General features: G+C 36.3%; 1 non-coding gene across 1 annotated transcript; it reads right to left on the bottom strand.

Moving 5' to 3' along the window:
* Nucleotides 1–220: 220 nt before the first annotated feature.
* Nucleotides 221–327, bottom strand: LOC112099359. Its single transcript, XR_002906163.1, has one exon. It is a non-coding gene; the product is annotated as a small nucleolar RNA R71 (small nucleolar RNA).
* Between the last annotated feature and the right edge of the window lie 5241 nt (nt 328–5568).

Genomic DNA, 5568 nt, shown 5'->3' with positions numbered 1-5568 from the left:
TGAAGATCCTCATAAACATCTTAAGGAGTTTCATGTTGTGTGTTCAAGTATGAGACCACAAGGTGTGACTGAAGAGCAGATTAAGCTGCGTGTTTTTCCTTTCTCTTTAGATGGACTAGCTAAAGACTGGTTGTATTACTTGCCTCCTGGATCGATTACAACGTGGAATGATTTGAAGAAGCAGTTCCTCGAGAAGTACTTTCCTGCTTCAAGGGCTGCTAACATCAGAAAAGACATTTGTGGGATCAGACAACTTCCTGGGGAGACTTTGTATGAGTATTGGGAGCGATTCAAACAATTGTGTGCCAGTTGTCCTCAGCATCAGATTTCTGATCAACTTTTTATTCAATATTTTTACGAAGGATTATCATTGATGGATATGAGTATGATAGATGCTGCTAGTGGAGGCCTGTTGGTGAACAAGACTCCTACTCAAGCAAGGGAGTTGATCTCAAATATGGCTGCCAATGCACAACAATTTGGCAGCAGACAAGATGCCACTTCAAGAACGGTGAATGAGGTAAATATTTCTTCTATTGAACAACATTTAGATAAACTTACTTCTCTTGTGGAAAAGTTTGTTGTAGGTAATGTGCAACAGGTGAAGACTTGTGGCATTTGTTACAATATGTGTCATTCAACTGATATGTGTCCTACACTTCAAGAAGAACCCGTTGAACAAGCCAATGCAGTTGGAGGATTTCCAGGCATGCCTCAGAGGAGGTATGATCCTTATGCACAAACATACAATCCGGGATGGAAGGATCATCCCAACTTCAGCTATGGAGTTAGGCCGTCAGGATTCCCACAACAGTATCCACCAAGACAACCAACACCTCCACAGTCAAACTCCAAGTCAGGTATATCTCTTGAAGAAATTGTTAAATCACTTGCGACTAACACTCAACAATTTCAGCAGGCAACTACAGCAAGCATTCAGAACTTGGAGAACCAAATGAGTCAATTGGCGACTACAGTGAGCCGTCTGGAGTCTCAAGTATTAGGAAGATTGCGTTCACAATCTGAGGTGAATCCAAAGCAAAACGTTAGTGCTGTCATCCTTAGAAGTGGGAAGGAGTTGCAAGAGCCTAGTAAGAAAGTGACAAAGCATGTAGAAGATGAGCTTGAGAAGAATGAATTGATGCCTAAATCTCAAGATGCGCAACCCACCAGAGCGAAACCCCTACCTATTGTGATACCTCCTCCTTTTCCAAGCCGGTTTACAAAATCCAAGAAGGAGGAACAAGAGAAAGACATCCTTGAGACATTTCGCAAGGTTGAGGTAAATATTCCTTTATTAGATGCTATAAAACAAATACCTCGATATGCTAAAGTCCTTAAGGAATTGTGCACCTCCAAAAGAAAATTAAGAGGAGATGAAAAAGTTCACATGGGGGAGAATGTTTCAGCAGTTCTCCAAAAGAAACTACCTCCTAAGTGCAAGGATCCAGGTATGTTTACTATCCCTTGTAAAATTGGTAGTGTTAGAGTTGAAAAGCCTATGTTAGATCTAGGAGCTTCTATTAATGTCATGCCTCGTTCCATTTATTCATCTTTGAATGTTGGTCCATTAAAAGAAACTGGCGTGATAATTCAACTAGCTGATAGGTCTAATGCATATCCTGATGGGGTATTAGAAGATGTCTTAGTACAAGTTAATGAGTTGGTTTTTCCTGCTGATTTTTATGTACTTGATATGGAAGATGATAACTCCTCTAATTCTGTCCCAATTTTGCTAGGAAGACCTTTTCTTAAGACTGCTAGGACTAAAATGGATGTACATAAAGGGACTCTCACTATGGAGTTTGATGGAGAGGTTATAGAATTCAATATGAATGATACCATGAAATATCCTAGTGAGGAACATTCGGTATTTTCTGTGGATGTTATTAACCCTATAGCGCAGGAAATTTTTTACAAGGAAAAGACGAAGACATTTCATGATAGAATGATTTTGAGAAAGGAGTTCTCTATTGGTCAAAAAGTTCTTCTTTTTCATTCTAAGCTTAAACTTTTTCCGGGTAAATTACGTTCTTGCTGGGTTGGACCTTTTATTATTACTAATGTTTTTCCTCATGGTGCAGTTGAGATTCGGAGTCCGACCTCTGACAAAGTTTTTAAGGTTAATGGTCATCGCTTAAAACCTTTTTATGAAGGTTTTTCGGTGAATATTGTGGAGGATGTGGCTCTCGAGAGTCCCAATTATGGAGATTGATGCATAAATGTGTCTAGCCAAAGACATAAAACAAAGGCGCTTTTTGGGAGGCAACCCAAATGATTTATTTATTTTGGTTTTTGTCATATCTTCTTTTAATTTTGATTTAGATTTTTTTTTAAAATAATGTGTTTGCTTATTTTGGTCAGAAGAAAATTTTTGATAAGGCGTGCCCACGTCTTAACTGATAAGTACTTCTGTGATTTTTAAAGTAAAATGGTTTTAAGGCGTGCCCACGTGCTTATTAGAAAAGTACTTCTGAAATTTTTAGTGTCTCAAGTGATTCATCACTAAAAAAAAAAAAAAAATTAAAAAAAAATTATTTTATTTTTTTTTCTATTTATTTATTTAAAAAAACAAAAAAAAGAGATTTTCTTTTGTTCTTTCTTTTATATATATATTTATTTATTTATTAAAAAAAATTTCAAAAATCACTGTTAAAAAAAAAAAAAAATTTTTTCACTGTTAAAAAAATCCCTAATTTTCCAGAACTTGTTTTCTTCTCCAGCCGCTTGCAGCACACCAGCAGCACCCGCGCGCACCAGTATCGAGCACCATCCCGCGAGCGCAGCACCAGCATCCCGTGTCTCGCAGCGTGCAGCGCGAATCAGCCCCAGCTGCGAGCGCAGCGCGAACCAGCCCCAGCCCGAGCACGCAACGCAACAAGTGTCACCAGCGCGCGCACCAGCAATCCCCCAGCGCGCAGCAACAGCCGCAGCACGCAGATCCAGCGTCACCAGTTCGCAGCATCAGTCCCATCCGCGCGCAACTGAACCAGCAGCCGTGTACTCGCAAGCTCCAGTCGAGCAGCAATAGTCCGCAACCAGCCTACGACCTGCATTCCAGCCGCGTGAATCGAAATCCGTGACAAGATGGAGCAGAATTTGGCCGCATACTTCAAGAGTGTGGGATTTATCCCACCATTCCCGCCAAGCCCATAGACGTTATGAGGATCAAAGCTCACAATTCAGGGAAGTTTTTGCCTTTAATCTTTTGTCCTTACGCTTTAATTTTTATGTGAGCTTTGATTATCTTACATTGGGGACAATGTAAGTTCTTGGTGTGGGGGAGGGATTTTTGCATTATTGATGTCTGGAATTATTGTTTTCACTCTACTTATCTTTTTTTCACTCTACTCATCCTTAAATGATTTTGGAGTTAGTATGCTTTATATATTATTAATTTTCTTTTCCTTTATCTCTCACTACTCTTTTCCCATCTATCTCACATTATTTACATCTATTTTATTTTTCTATCATACTTTTTCATCACTCACATTTTATCTTTCATTTTTTTTACTACATACATCTTTCTCGCTTATTATCCTTTTTACCTTTCCTTTAATATCTCACTCATACCTTCTTTTCATTCTACACCACTATTGATGGTTGATTCATTTGAAGAGTGTACAGGATTTGATGGCAAATTTACCAACTTTGTGAGGATTTGAGCCTATGACCAACCACTTTGCTCTAATTATTTTTGTTATGTGAATATCAATCTTAGTTTGTTTATTCTAGAACTTGCTTTATTATGCATGTTGAAGCCACATTACGGGATTTTATGCATTAAAATGATAAGGGCAAACCATTTACCAATTTTCTATTCTCGCATTTTCCTTTTTCTCTACCTGAAGACCTTTATTTGCTACCTTTGTTTGAGCCTTAACAATTACCCATCTAATTCTCTCCGCCTACTTAACCATTTTTCTTCTTTTTTGAGCCTCAATTTAAGGAGATTTTTGGACTCATTGTGTCGATATATTTTGTTGCTTTTTCTACCTTGTAATAAAGTTTCTCAATTAGATCAACAAGCATTATGCTTGAATTAAATTGTGCAAGGTTCGTTTCTTTTGTTTGATTCAAAAACAAAAACAAAAAAAAAAGAAAAAAAAGAAAAAGAAAAAAAAAAAGAAAAAGAAAAATCACAAAAAAAAAACAAAAAAAAAATGTTTACATTCTTGGTGACTTGAGTAGAAATAAGCATTTTGATATCATAAGTTCATTCAATGAGTTCATTCTTCTCGTTTTGATCTCTTTTTCTTTCGTAAACCTTTCTTTTTCATTTAACCCATTTAACCCCATTACAACCCTTTTAAGACCCTTAGATTTTTGCATTTTATTCATGTTTTGTGGATTGAGATGTGATGAGCAAGCTTATGGTAATAGCATTCTTTGATTTGATTTGAGTGGATAAATGACACCCTAAACACTTTGAGTGCATGGAGTGAAGTTATTGAGAGGGCTATTACATCTTGTTGCACTTGAATTTTGAATGGATCTTCTTGGTGGTTGAATGTTCTTATTCTATCTTATGAAATTCTATGCTTTAAAATCCTTGTCTCTCGAACGTTGAACGACTTAATTTCTTGAGGTATGCTTGCTTAAAATTGTTTTTGGATGAGTTGAGATGAGAATTTAGTGGAGATTTGAGATTAGTCTTGAGTTATATGCTTGAGGACAAGCATCATCTTGGTGTGGGGGAATTTGTTAGAGTGCAATTTATGCACTAGTTTTGCATTGTTTACTTCCCTTAATATCGATGTTTTTCACTTAATAATAGTGATTTACTTGTGTTTTACTTTTGTAGGTGCAATTCTATTGATTGGTGATAAAATTGAGCTACAAGATGTTGTTTAAGGATAATTGTTCTCTTGGAGAAATTATGAGCGGCAGAAGAACTTTGTTGATAAGGCGTGGGCGAGTGTTGTCAACTGCGGACCTGCAGTTTTTAGTTTAACGTGTTTTGTATTTTTGGCTATTTTTGTAATTACGAATTTAATATTTCAGATATTAGTATTTTATTTTAAATAGAACTCTAAAAGAGAAGAGAGAGAGAGTATTTAAGGGAGGAATCTAATGTGAAAAAGGGAGGGATTTTGGATTGGAGGAAAAGAAAGAAAACCCTAGATCTTAATTTTTCTCTTCTCTCTATGAAGAACTAAACCTATTTTTCTGATTGAAGGATAATGAAGCTTTGATTCATCACTACTGTGAGATCTTTCTTGTGCTTTAATTGTTTTATTGCTTTTTGGGTATTTGTTTATTCTCTGAATTATTTTCATGATTATGTTTGTTAATTAGATAATTGGCCACTATTTAATTATTAACTTAATCTATTGTCAATTAAAGGATTCATCGTATGAAGAATTTAATGTTTGTGACAAATAACATAGCAGAGAGTTGTGTTGTGAGAATAAACAATCTAATTTAAATGAATCATCATATGTGTTGATTAGGATTTGTGTCTCTCTGGTTTTTCAGGCTGTCAATTGATTAAATCCTATGATCGTATCTAGGGTTGTCCATTGATTAGGGAAATAACCAACGGTCGTACCTTGGTTATCGACTAGT

The sequence above is a fragment of the Citrus clementina genome, unplaced genomic scaffold (genome assembly GCF_000493195.1).
Source record: "Citrus clementina cultivar Clemenules unplaced genomic scaffold, Citrus_clementina_v1.0 scaffold_4, whole genome shotgun sequence".
In the NCBI taxonomy this organism is placed as follows: domain Eukaryota; kingdom Viridiplantae; phylum Streptophyta; class Magnoliopsida; order Sapindales; family Rutaceae; genus Citrus; species Citrus x clementina.
This window is presented reverse-complemented; position numbering and strand designations above follow the sequence as displayed.